This window comes from Aedes albopictus, chromosome 2, assembly GCF_035046485.1.
Source record: "Aedes albopictus strain Foshan chromosome 2, AalbF5, whole genome shotgun sequence".
In the NCBI taxonomy this organism is placed as follows: domain Eukaryota; kingdom Metazoa; phylum Arthropoda; class Insecta; order Diptera; family Culicidae; genus Aedes; species Aedes albopictus.
Genome location: NC_085137.1, coordinates 115,130,978 through 115,145,610, shown reverse-complemented (window position 1 = coordinate 115,145,610; position 14,633 = coordinate 115,130,978).

Sequence of the window (14,633 nt, the reverse complement as noted above, 5' to 3'; positions counted from 1 at the left end):
ACTCCACTTGCAATTCCACTAGAAATTCCTCCAGGAATCTCTCAAGGGGTTCTTTCAAAAATAGAAAAATAACAGAAATCTCTCAGAATTCTTCTGGAGATTCCTCTAGATATTCATCCAGTAATTCTTTCAAGAACTCCTCTAGAGATTCCTCCAGAAATTTCCACAGGAATACCACTAAGAACTCCTCCATTTATTCCTCCGGGATGTTATCTAGGAATTTCCCCAGGAAATTTCTTCCGGAATACCTCCAGGAAATACTCCAGCAATTTCTTCTGGAAATATGGCATCCATCAGGAATTATGCCAGCAATTCGTCCAGGAATTTCTCCTGGAAATCCTCTTGGGATTTCTTCAGAGATTCTTTCAGGAAATTCTCCAGGAATACTTTGAGGAAATTTTCAGGGATTCCTCCAGATATTTCTCCAGAGATTCCTCCAACAATTACTTCAGGGATTTCTCCACGAATTTTTCGAGGGGTATTTCCAGAGATTCCACCAGGGAATCCTCCAGAAATTCCTCCAAGGGTTCTTTCAGGAAATCCTCCTGGAGTTTCTCAAGGGATTTTTTTTTTCAGAAATTTCTCCAGCAATTCTTCCCAGAGTTCCTCTGGAGAGTTCATCAGGAATTTCTCCCAGAATTCTCCTAGGGATTCCAAGAATTCACCCAAAAAATTGCTCAAGGAAATTCTCCAGGAATTCTTTCAGTAATTACGCCGGAAGTTTGCTCAGAAGTTTCTACAGGCATTCCTCCAAGGATTCCTTCACAAATTTAGAGATTTCATATATGAATTTTTAAAGACATTTCTTATAAAATTTTACTAGGGATTCCGTCCAGAATTCCTCCAGGAATTTCTCCAGAATTTCCTCCAGGGAATACTCCAGAAATTTATCTACGATTTCCTCATGAGATCTCTTCAGAAATTTCACTAGGTATCCCTCCCATAATTTATCCTGGAATTCGTACAGGTTAATTTATTGAAATTTTTGCAGAAGTTCCTTCTGGAATTCAAAAATTCAAAAAATTCTGGAGGAATTTCTCCAGCAAATAGTATTGGAAGATAAATGGAAGCATACAGGAACCAGGAAATTCTAGGTTTATCCTCAAAAGAGTTCGTTATTTCCAAAAGAGTTCAGCTATAATTTCTGGTGAATGTTTTGTAGACATTGACAAAAAAAAATCAGAGCAAAATATTGCACAAGTAAATAAAAATTCTTAATCTTTCTGAAATTGGCCATCACTACCAGAACCACGTTGATTTGTGTAAATCAGGCGAGCTTTTGTTAACGTATTGTACAAAATACAACAGGGTTAATGGTTAAATAAAGCTTTTAGAATATAATGTTATTATATTCAATTTCATCGTGTTGCGTTTAGTTATAAAAGCTAGTAGGTACATTTTTATTAAGGGTGCTTGCCCCCCCCCCCCCCCCCTGATTGAAAAGCTGGCTACGCCCTTGGCAACGAACCTTTGTTACCCCCGGGGGCATCGTCGACAAACGTTCCCATGGGAAAAACAGGCAACGAAGGATGAATGTTCCGGTGATGCAACGAAAACATTCCTTCTTGTACCTACGTGGATGTGTGGCTGTGTGTCATCCTGCTGGTTTCGTAACAAACACGGTGCTATCAACCACAACCAGCCACCAACCTACCTCCCACCGGCAGGAGGAGTGATGATGAACGAACGAACGAACGAACGAGCGAAAGAAGTGAGAATCCGAGCGACAAAAACGGGCTTGATTTATTTTTTCAGGATGTAATGCATTGCAATAGTTGCTACATTCATGCCAGTGGCAGCCTGAATAATGTTGAAAACTAGATATGCCATAACGAGCACGTAATGGAACTAGATTGTCATATTATTTGAACACTTTTAGGGATTATTGAAATCAACCGTTTGGTTAGATTTAATCTATCGAGCCGGCTTCGTGAATGGTTGGTCGACAACGGATCATGATGTGATGTGAAAGTCGCCAAAAATGGAAGAACACGGTGGGCGGGGCATGCCCTAAGAATGTTGGAAAATAACCTTTAATGCTGATGTTGGCACTCAAAGGCGTGGAGCGCAGCGAACAAGATGGACAAGAAGACTTTCAACGATTTGCAAGTGTGGAGTGCATTTAAGTTTCGATTTGAGTTGGCATTTTGATAACCAATTAGTATTGAAGATGTTTAGAAAACCGTCATAAAACCTGATAACTCTTATTTTAGTTTTTTGATTGTTTTGAGAACCTTTTCAAAACTATTTGAATGAAAACAATCTACTTGGGCATCCAGGGTTCGATTCCCGAATGATCCAGGAATTTTTCGTTATGAGAACTTCTCTGACTACCATGGACACTAGAACACTAAGCTGAGAAGCGGACTCTGTACCAGTTGGGACGTTACGCTGAAAAGAAAACGATTGCAGACAATGTAGGATGATGGAAGACTGCAACTGACGAAATCCAATGTTTGTGGCATACCATGGTAAATTCTGTGTTTTTGCAAACTCAATAAAAACAATAACACTCATCCGATAAGCGATAAGCAGGCATCATTCCCTGACAAGTAGACATAAGTGGAATAATGTATCCCAGCCAAACTCTTCCCAGAATTTCGTTCTTACTCTAGCATTCCGCCTCAGTCTTCGAAATTCCCCGGCTGCAAGCTCGATTAACCTCCTACCTACGGGGGTTTTGCACAATTTGCATTGCAGCCAAGCCCAGAAGGCCTCCGCTCGAAGCTCCGCAGTTGGGTTATTTTTCCTTCGAAAGCACTTACCGGATCAAATCAAATCCGATAAGTCTACGGTAGAAATGTGGAACCATGTGTGGGCGGACGTTTATTCCACCACCCGTACTACGTTCAATTCTAACATCACGCACGGTCGAAAGGATGAACAACATTCGGTAGGACCAAGCCGCTTGTACTATGCAGGGGATGGCCAAAATGTTTGGGATAGGCAACTTTTTTTCTCCCATAAAAAATTCAACATGCTGTAACTTTTCATAGAGTGCATAAAAAAAATCTCAAATTTTGACTGTTTGTCAACCTATTATATGTGCATCATTGGTACAAATTTGGGCTTGATTGATGAATATTTCGCGAAGTTAGAACCGCTCGGGTAAAACACTATTTTTTAGACAACTAGTTTTTAAACTGTCATATCTCGGAAACCAGTGAACCGAATTGAATGATTTTTTTAACGTTTATCAAAAATATATTGATACTTAATACGACGTTTTAAAATATAATATTTCCTCACGGCGAATTAAGTTATACCGAGTTGAAATTTTTACCCATATAGAGGAAAACAAGTCAAATTTACAATACCACACAAAAATTATCAAATGTGTTCTTCCTTCAATCTCAATAGACTCTTATATATCTGATTAGAGATAAGTTGAGAACAGAAGTGGAAAATCTTTGGATATCAACACTAACATTTGTTGACATTGATGTAAAAAAATTACATTTTTTTCGAGAAAAATCCAAAAAGTGTCAATCCATGATAACTTTTTTCAACGTTCAAAAAGTACCTATGTTTTAATAGTTTGTAAAGCATTTACATATTGTTAGTGTACGTTCAAAATTTCATTCAAATCGGTTCTCTGGTTTCCGAGATATGACAGCTCAAAAATGAGTTATCTGAAAAATAGTGTTTCACCCGAACGGTTCTAACTTCGTGAAAGATTAACCCGTTTCGGTCCTAGTTGGGAATTTAATTTTAAAAAATCACTGTGACTTCATTTTCCAACCGATTTTTACGAAATTTTGTACGAAGATCGCGCTACATCTCTAGTTGTATGGAAAAATATTAAAATGGTATTTTGGTCCTTGGGGTCTGAGTTATTGAAGGGGTTATATGGGTCAAATCAGGTAAAAAATGGACCAACTTCCTTTTAACCACTGATTACTTGTAAAAAACACATGCAATATGATTGCAAACATGTTCAATTATCTTTTTATTATTACAGACGCATAGTTTGAGTGAATTGGGATTGTCTGGTTTTGGTTCCGGATGTTCCGGGTCGCGTTTGGGGTGCGTTCGGAGGACACTCCTCAAACGTTCCCTACACATGACATTTTTTCTCGCATAATTCTAAAAACAGGCTTGTCATGATTCATTCTTCATAATTTTGTATACTAAGTATATTGAAGGAATATTCAAAGGTTTTTTTTGACATATTGGCCCCATCCCGGATGTTCCGGGAACCTGGGACCATCCAGGGAAGTGGCCATTTTCCAAACAGTTATGAAACATGGCTTGCGACATATCAATCTTCATGTTTTTGCCAAACAAGTATGTTAGAGTAGAATTCAGAGGTTTTTAGACATATTGGCCGCCATCCCGGATGTTCCGGGAACCTGGAACCACCCGGGAAGTGGCCATTTTCCAAATTGTTATGAAACATGGATTGCGACACATCAATCTTCACAACTTTGCAAAACAAGTGTGCTAGAGTAGAATTCAGAGGTTTTTGAACATATTGGCCACCATCCCGGATGTTCCGGGAACCTGGGACCGCCCGGGGAAGTGGCCATTTTCCAAACAGTTATGAAACATGGCTTGCGACATATCAATCTTCATGTTTTTGCCAAACAAGTATGTTAAAGTTAAATTCAGAGGTTTTTAGACATATTGACCCCATCCGGGATGTTCCAGGAAACTGGGACCACCCGGGGAAGCGACCATTTTCCAAACAGTTATGAAACAAGGCTTGCGACATATCAATCTTCATAATTTTGCAAAACAAGTATGTTAGAGGAGAATTTAGACGTTTTTGGGCATATTGGCCACCATTCCGGATGTTCCGGGAACCTGAAACCACCCGGGAAGTGGCCATTTTCCAAATTGTTATAAAACATGGATTGCGACATATCAATCTTCATAATTTTGCAAAACAGGTGTGATAGAGTAGAATTCAGAGGTTTTTGGACATATTGGCCACCATCCCGGATGTTCCGGGAACCTGGGACCACCCGGGGAAGTGGTCATTTTCCAAACAGTAATGAAACATGGCTTGCGACATCAATCACGACATCAATCTTCATAATTCTGCAAAACAAGTATTTTAGAGGGGAATTTAGACGTTTTTGGGCATATTGGCCACAACTTCGGATCTTCCGGGAACCTGGAACCACTCGGGGAAGTGGTCATTTTTCAAATTGTTATAAAACATGGCTTGAGACATATCAATCTTCATGATTTTGCAGGAGAATCCAGATGGTTGTGGGCATATTGGATAATACTCCTGATGATCTGGGAACTGGCAGCCATCCAAGGAAGTGGCCATTTTCCCGGAACATCCAGAAATGGTTGATAATATGTCAAAAAAATTCTGAACTCCACTCTTACATACCTGTTTGGCAAAATCATGAAGATTGATATGTCGCAAGCCGTGTTGCATAACTGTTTTGGAAATGGCCATTTCCTTGGGTTGTTCCAGGTTCCCGGAACATACGGAATTGTGACCAATATGTCCAAAAACCTCTGAATTCTACTCTTTCACACCTGTTTTGCAAAATTATGAAGATTGATATCCCAAGTAACACAGAAAACATCTTTACAAATAAAAATTCCGAAACATGTATTATAAATGTTATATATACGTTTCAGAAAACATCTTATGTTGTAATCAAGCTCTCATTATGTTGGCGAATAACAAACAACAAAAAATACAATTTCTTTCGTTTGCCGACATCATCATGTATGAAAATGATTGATTTTACAATTTTATAATATTACTCGAACATCGATCATTTGATAAATCACTCGATCCCGCATGCCACATATTACAGATTGCTCTTCATACAACAGAAAACCCTTCCCAGATAGTATCAGCGGCATCCATAGCAAAGGCTGCCTTAAGCAGTTTGGTCCGCCACAAGGCTAGAATGGCGGTTTGAACTTGCCTGTGACCTTCGCACCACAACACGATTTCCAGTCACTGTTACGTTACCGCAGGAAATTCAATGGAATACCTCTTAGAAGCACCGCGTTACAGCAATAATGCAGGTCACCTATATCGTGAATTCTTCAGCATCTTTGTCATCCTTCCTGCGGCTCTTTTCCACACCTCTGGGTTCTGCCGGCTACTTTTAATCATTAAATTTTCAGCTGAGGATTGAAGATGACTGCGGAATTGCAATAATCATCGCCCGTAAATGTGGAATACGCCGGAACCGTATCGAAGGGATCGCATGCACAATTTCGTCACCTATAGCGTCACTTATTCCACTTATTCCACTTATTCAAAATTGTTCAACTTTCCCTACCCAGTATTTACTCTCGATCCATCTAATCGCGGATTGTTCCGAAGGCATGACCGGATTAATTTTCAATGAATGTACGAAATGCATCTCGCAAATAATCTCAAAAACTGCAGAGAATTGTCACTGTAAACAAAGCCAACATCGCGATTATTGACATTTGACAGTTCTAGGCTCACCAAAGAATAAGTTATAATTGAGTTTTTTAATTGTTGCAATGATTCTTGTAAAACAATACAAAAAGTTTGATGCGCGTGTGTTGAAGATATGTTATCTTTTCATATTATAAACGTTAATAAGACATCATCTACAATATATTGTTGGGTAGTTGCCAAGATGCAACTTAAATGTAGTTTCAACTCCTAGCCTATACAAATTTTCGTATTCTTCAGAAAAAAAATCTTCAGTTTACAGTAACGGTCAAACATACATTAACGTTATTGTTTTCAGAGGTGCGCATATTTTGTTTTAAAAAAAACTACAGTTGCTGTTACATTGTTATAATTTACTTATTCAAATCTCAATATCGGTAGGGCAATTCAGGTAACTTGGACAGGCTGTTACACGTAAACAAAAACATTCCAAAAATCACTTTGTGTCGTAGTTTCATATCAAACTGTATAGGTATATAATATTTTGAACGGCACTGTGAGCCTTTCGAAAAATCAGCCATATTGCTTTCTCACGTAGCTTCAGAAGAAATCATTGCAAAACCCTACGTTTAAGTTGATTCATGATGTGTTTTTTCACCACATTAAGTGGCGCTTAATTTATGATCGAGTAGAAGCAGATGTTTCACCATAAATTTTGAACCGCAGGTAAAACATCACTGCCACCACTGAATAAATCCCATTTCAGAATTAGTTATCTGAATAGTTTGAGAAAAAATATCGAGTCCATCTCATGACGATATTATTTCCATGTGGTATAATTTAAATGTGTTTACAAATACAAATTTTGTTTTACTTTTATTTTATCTATGCCGCATCACATTCATTCTCGTATTTAGTTTGTTATAAAAATGCTTCCAGCGAGTTATATCACTTTCGAATAGCCTAATTTCAACACATGCAAAGTGTATGAAACATAAACGTTTTCTCTAAGCTATATAACTTGCACGCAACCACATTACAACTAATTAATTCGATTGTATTATTTTGAAATTTCACTTGTTTTTATTGCTGACAAATTACTTAATTATAACAAATAACTATTTAAGTGTAGAATTGAAGGTACCGCGGACATAATTTTATGTAGGATAAGTGTTTTAGAATACATCTTATATAACTCACAAGATGTTCTATAAGCCGCCATTTTTTGCGCTGTTTTGATTATACAGGTGTTCGATATTAAGTAAATATAACAAGAAAAATACTACTGAATAAGTACTAAATGTTAATTTTAAACTGTTATGTAACAAGTTGTGTTACTTGGGATGTCGCAAGCCTTGTTTCATAACTGTTTTGGAAATGGCCACTTCCTTGGGTGGTTCCAGGTTCCCGGAACATACGGAATTGTGACCAATATGTCCAAAAACCTCTAAATTCTCCTCTAACATACTTCATAACTGTTTTGGAAATGGCCACTTCCTTGGGTGGTTCCAGGTTCCCGGAACATACGGAATTGTGACCAATATGTCCAAAAACCTCTAAATTCTCCTCTGCCACACTTGTTTTGCAATATCATGAAAATTGATATGTCGCAAGCCATGTTTCATAACAATTTGGAAAATGGCCACTTCCCCGGGTGGTTCCAGGTTCCCGGAACATACGGAATTGTGGCCAATATGTCCAAAAACCTCTAAATTCTCCTCTAACATACTTGTTTTGCAAAATCATGAAGATTGATATGTCGCATGCCTTGTTTCATAATTGTTTGGAAAATGGCCACTTCCCCAGGTTCTAGGTTCCCAGAACATCCGGAATGGTGGCCAATATGTCCAAAAACCTCTCAATTCTCCTCTGCCATACTTGTTTTGCAAAATCATGAAGATTGATATGTCGCAACTATTTGAGAAATGACCACTTCCTCGGGTGGTTCCAGGTTCCCGGAACATCCGGGATGGTGACCAATATGTCCAAAAACCTCTGAATTCTACTCTAGCACACTTGTTTTGCAAAGTTATGAATATTGATGTGTCGCAATCCATGTTTCATAACAATTTGGAAAATGGTCACACTTCCCGGGTGGTTCCAGGTTCCCGGAACATCCGGGATGGCGGCCAATATGTCTAAAAACCTCTGAATTCTACTCTAACATACTTGTTTGGCAAAAACATGAAGATTGATATGTCGCAAGCCATGTTTCATAACTGTTTGGAAAATGGCCACTTCCCCGGATGGTCCCAGGTTCCCGGAACATCCGGGATGGGGCCAATATGTCAAAACAACCTTTGAATATTCCTTCAATATACTTAGTATACAAAATTATGAAAAATGAATCATGACAAGCCTGTTTTTAGAATTATGCGAGAAAAAATGTCATGTGTAGGGAACGTTTGAGGAGTGTCCTCCGAACGCACCCCAAACGCGACCCGGAACATCCGGAACCAAAACCAGACAATCCCAATTCACTCAGACTATGCGTCTGTAATAATAAAAAGATAATTGAACATGTTTGCAATCATAATGCATGTGTTTTTTTACAAGTAATCAGTGATTAAAAGGAAGTTGGTCCATTCTTTACCTGATTTGACCCATATAACCCCTTCAATAACTCAGACCCCAAGGACCAAAATACCATTTTAATATTTTTCCATACAACTAGAGATGTAGCGCGATCTTCGTACAAAATTTCGTAAAAATCGGTTGGAAAATGAAGTCACAGTGATTTTTTGAAATTAAATTCCCAACTAGGACCGAAACGGGTTAATCAATCGAGCCCAAATTTGTACCAATGATGCACATATAATAGGTTGACAAACAGTCAAAATTTGAGATTTTTTGATGCACTCTATGAAAAGTTATAGCATGTTGAACTTTTTTGTGAGAGAAAAAAAAGTTGCCTATCCCAAACATTTTGGCCATCCCCTGTATATCATCGAGGGATTTTTTGTGTATTCTTAAATTACTCATCGCATAACCCATGTCACAAAAATTTTACTACATTCTGATACTAGAGTGCAGTAAAAAATATTTAAAAATCTTCATTGTAACATTACTTACTTGAATAGAATTTAATAGTATTCTAAGCAGTAAGATGAAACATCAAAACATCTCATTTTAGTTTTTCATACAAACTTCAGGGGCACAAATCTGACGAATAAAGAATCGAACCAATCTGCTTTTGTTCATTTTGGCTTTGCTCATTTGAAAAAAAAAAAAAAGAGGCAGATAATTCAAATCAGACACATTTATTACAGGTTGGTGCTCTTGAAAACGTGAAGAGCGGCTCAAGCCGGCCACTGTGGCAGCCATAGTTATATTCTCTGATGTTCCACCTTAAGGACATACGTCATGGCTGAAGTTCATCGGCATTATTTTTGTTCAAAAATGGACAAATTGATTTGAGTTTTAGTACTTCAAGGTAGGTTTAAAGCTAGGTTTAAAGAGTATTTATGGGAAGGAGGTCACTTGGGTCACTATGTCTTTTCTTCTGCTACTTCTACTTCTGTATCATCACCATCATCATTATCTTCTTCTCTTTCTTCTTCTTCTTGGCGATACGTCCCCACTGGGACGAAGCCTGCTTCTTAGTAGGTGTGCGGCTTATTCAATATCAATATTTTTGTATACTTATATGTTCTCGTTCAAGAGGATCGCAGTAGTCTGTGCACGCGGACGGTTGTTTTTTTTTTTGAATCACCTGTCACGTTTTTCTTCGGCTCCGTGTTTGTTTCGGCCGATGAAATGACAAGGAAAAGGAAGATCAGTGAAGTTCCAATGGAGCATTTCGTTTGTAGGGATTTTGTAGGACGTCGCGCTTTTGCTGGTGTTCGGTTCGGCTGAAAAACTTACTTCCGCATGTTTCGAGTAGATGCTCTGCCGCCATGAAATTCATGATTCGGCGGGAGTATGCCACCCGGAATTTAGTTCCTTACGTGAAAGATTAGGTTATTAAGCCGAAAATCCCTTTGCTTGAAGTGTGCCATTTCTAGAGATAGCAATGAACAATGTTCATTGAACATAGTGCGTGTTTAAAAAGTGTCGTCAATTATCGCGATCGCCGTTATAGGGCACTGCACTGTTTTGATTTTGTATGGGATTTTGAAGTTTCGTGGCCTTGTCGTTTACAAAATTTCTGTAAGAGTGAAAGAGAAGGAGATAATTTAATGCACTGCCCTATATGCCGGTTGCATAATCTATAATCGTGGAGTGCTTCGAACAGAGTATAACCTGGAAATGCATTTTGAAGCTACAGTAGTGGCAGGTGTGTTGAATTTTAGTGCAGGAAGACAATTACGACGTGAATTGAAAAAGAAGAGAAACGGTGCCTAATCGAATATTTTTTGTTTTTGGGTCTTTTTGTTGTAACGCGTTGTTGGGGCTGTTTTTAAGTGGCGTGATATGGCCATGAATGTGACCAATTGCGGCTTTTAAATATTACCTACACCGAGAAAAAATTCTACTCAATGAATGAGTTGGTCTTACTCAGAAATCGAAAAATCCTTTGTTTTCTTACTCAGTTTCCGTTAAAAGTGGGACAACCCATTGGCAATGGGTTGTCCCACTTTTAGCCGAAACTGAGTAAGAAAACAAAGGATTTTTCGATTTCTGAGTAAGACCAACTCAGCCACTGAGTAGAAATTTTTCCCTGTGTATAGTGACAAGATCGTGAATGAATGCATACCAACAAGAAGGAATATTCATCGAATGTCTTGTGAATTTCTATGTCAATTGAAGGGACAAACGAAAAAAATTGAAAAATGGCGAAAATTGAACCGGCATTCTTTGGAAGCTCGTTGTTGCGTAATGAAGAGCATTGAGCACTTCAAAACGTCCAGCTTACTGTGATTAGTGAGCGTTATGCATTGAATAAATGTGGATACAATTTGAAAAAGTTTCAAGGAGAAAAAAGACAAATACTGGTGGAATGCTTCAAAATCAAGCGAGGGGAATGCTCATACCATCTTTGAGTATTGTTGACACAATGTTTTGGACAATTTCAATCGGTGAGGTCTTTCCTTTTTAATATATATGTTATTTTACATTTTATATGTTAATATTATGTTAATTTATATTTAAAAAATGGGTCATCATTGAGGGGTTAGGGGACCATAACGTTTTATTTTATTTTCAGAGAGCGAGCAAAGGCGCTTAAGCCTAGGCACAGTGGCCGGAAGCCGGACAAAACCTCAAAAATCGACTTCAATTTTTAATTTTTCTTATATTTTTCTCCCATTATAGATACTTCAACTAAGAAAACCCCAAACTTTCAAGTAATTTGGTCAAAAGTTTTTTTCAAAGTCGAGGTTTTGTGTGTTACTTTACTAGTGTTTATTGTCTTTATTTTATGAGCTCTCGTCATGAGCTCGTTGTGAAACTTAGAAAGGTTTCTATAATGTAACAATATTATTGATGTTTTTGGGTATGAAAAACCATGCCATTTCCGGGTTTGCTTGGAATCCAATCACAAAATTATTATGTTTCTTACAAGATGCAAAAATATTGTCTTTCATGAAATTTAGGTGAAAAACTTCGAATGAAATAGACGTGTGCGCCGCCGCGCCGCGCCACCGTCGCCGACGTTTTTCCCACGCCGCCGCCGCCACTCGAATTGACTCGGCGCGCCGCTGTTAAAATTTTTCCACGCCGCCGAAGAAAATTTCCCACGCCGGTGGTATTTTTTTTTCTAGCTAGCACATAAAAACAGTACTGTTCTTACCTGTAGAGCTACTACTAGTTGAATATTAAAACAATCTGTATTGGATAATATTTTTGGCGCATTTATACTGTATATTATTTATTAATTTAGGGTGCATTTTTATTGGGCATGAAAATTCGTATGTGGGCGTTTTTGGAGCCTGGAAGGGTCTTAACTAGGTCTGAGACGCCCCCTCTCAGTAAAGAATGACTCCCATACAATTGAATTGGTAGGGTCCTCCCAAGGGTCCTCCGAGAAATCCTTAGAGTTTCCAGGGGTCATCCAGGCGTTTCTTGTTGGATTCCCAGGGAGTTCTTGATGAGTTTCTTCTAGAAGTTTCTCCTGAGAGATTCCGTCTGGGATTCCTTTAAGAGCACTTGCCAGGATTTCTCCAGGAAATACTTCCGAGATTTTTCCAGAGTTTTTTTTAGGGATTTCTTAAGAAATATCTTCTGAGATTACTTCAGGAGTCCCTAAATACCATCAAAATTGCTTCCGAAATTTCTCTACAAATTTATCTAAGATAAGAATCAGCTGTGATTCTTTTGAGATTTTTTCCCGTGATGTCCCCACAAATTTAATTTCTCCACAATGATTTCTCTAGGATTTCCTTCTGTGATTTGAATAGAAATACACTAGAACTTCGATGGCGCTGTAGTCACTTTTCCAATTTAACTATATTACATTGAATAAATTGAATATTTATGGGTGTCTATCTGGCAAAGGATCTCTTGTTTTGGTAAACCAAATTGACACTAAGTAGCGCTACTGACGCTGTAAGGGCGTGTCAAGCTAGAAGTTAGCCACACGAACAGTTGCGATATTGGACTTCTGTGGCTAGTTATGATAATGTGTTTGCTCAGGGAGCTCCATCTAAGATTCGTATTGGGGTTCCTTCAGAAGTTTCCTCTGGGATTCTTTCTGAGATTCCTAAATCGTTCCTCAACGAGCCATTCTCAGGATTCCTTCAGAGATTTTTTTAGGGGATTTTTTCCGGGATTTCTTCAGGAGTTCCGGGAATTCTGCAGGCATTCCATCCTAGATTCTCAATAGTTTCTTAAGGAATGCCTTCGGAAGATTTTATTTTACTGTCGGAATTTAAACCCGGGAGTTCCAGCGATTTCACCCGAAATCTCTTCCGGGAGTCCCCCAGAAGGTTCTCTCTGGGATTGTTTAAAGAATTTCTTCCAAGATTCCTACAGAAGCTCCTTCCAAAAATTCACTCTGAGATTCCTTCCGAGAATTTCATGCAAGATTCCTCCCGGAGGTCCTTCAGGGATTTCTTCAGGAATCATTTCTAAGATCTTCCAGTATCCTACAAAGGGCTGTCCATAAATGATGTAGCATTATTTGGCCAATTTTCAACACCCCCTCCGCCCTCGTAGCCTATTTTTCCATACCTAATACATGGCGCGTAGCAATTTCAGGGACTCCCCCCTCCCCCTAAAACGCTACGTCATATATGGACAACCCCCAAGAGCTTATGTCAGAATTCCTCTAAAAACTTCTCCGCGATTCTTTTTTGAAACTCCTTCCGGGATTGTTACAGCAACTACTTCTGGAATTGCTTTAAAAATTACGGGAATGTCTTCTGGGCTTTTGTCAGGAATTGCTTCTGGAATTTCGTCAGCAACTCTATCGTGGATTTCCTTAAAAAATTCATGCCGGGATTCTTCGGTGAAGTTCTACTGAAATTCTTTCCGAAACTGATTTCGGGAATTCTTCAGGATCTCTCTCTAGGATTCATCTAGGAACTCTTTTTTTGGTTTCTTCCAAGAGAAGTTTCTAAAGGACATCCTCCTAGAGTTTATTAGGGAGTATTTTGAAAAATTATTCCTGCAGTTTTCTAATTCATGGCGTTCCTCATGAAGTTCCTACAGGTTTTCTTTGAGAAAATACTCCAGCAAGTTCTTTCTGGTTTTCTTCCAACGGGAGTTCCTGGAGCAATCTGATATAGAACCTTTTAGAAATCTAAGAAGATGATTCTGAAGGAATCGTAAATTATTTCATGACTAGCAGACCCAACGTGGCTAGCCACGTTCCTAAACATAGGTAGTTTTCTTTATCCAATTAAGAAAATCATAGAATCTCCTGGAAGATTAATGTATCACTGCATATGTAAAATATTTCACTCAGCATGGTGCATCTCTTTCAAAAGCGCTAGAAGGTATGCTATTATGTATCGAACCTTGGTTAGTATATGACTGTTGTAGGGTTCTAATTCATGAGATTCATGCAACTTCTAGATCTTTCTACAGGATTGATGCAGCAATGCAACTATGCACCGATGCAAAAATGCAGCGATGCATCTATGAAACCATAAAACAATGATACACCAATTCAACACAGGTAAAATGCTACAGTGCAATGATTATTGTAGCTTTCATTCTGTGAAACATTTCAATGAAACATTTCAGACCGTAACGGAAGCACAGCCAACTCTGGGATTTTATATATATGATTCAGTCTATGATTTTGAAATTCCTATGAGGTGAATTTCCTAAAAAGCATCTGAGACAATCATTATGTTAAGGCTCGTAAAACATTTCAAGGAATAAATTGTGTATGAACTGA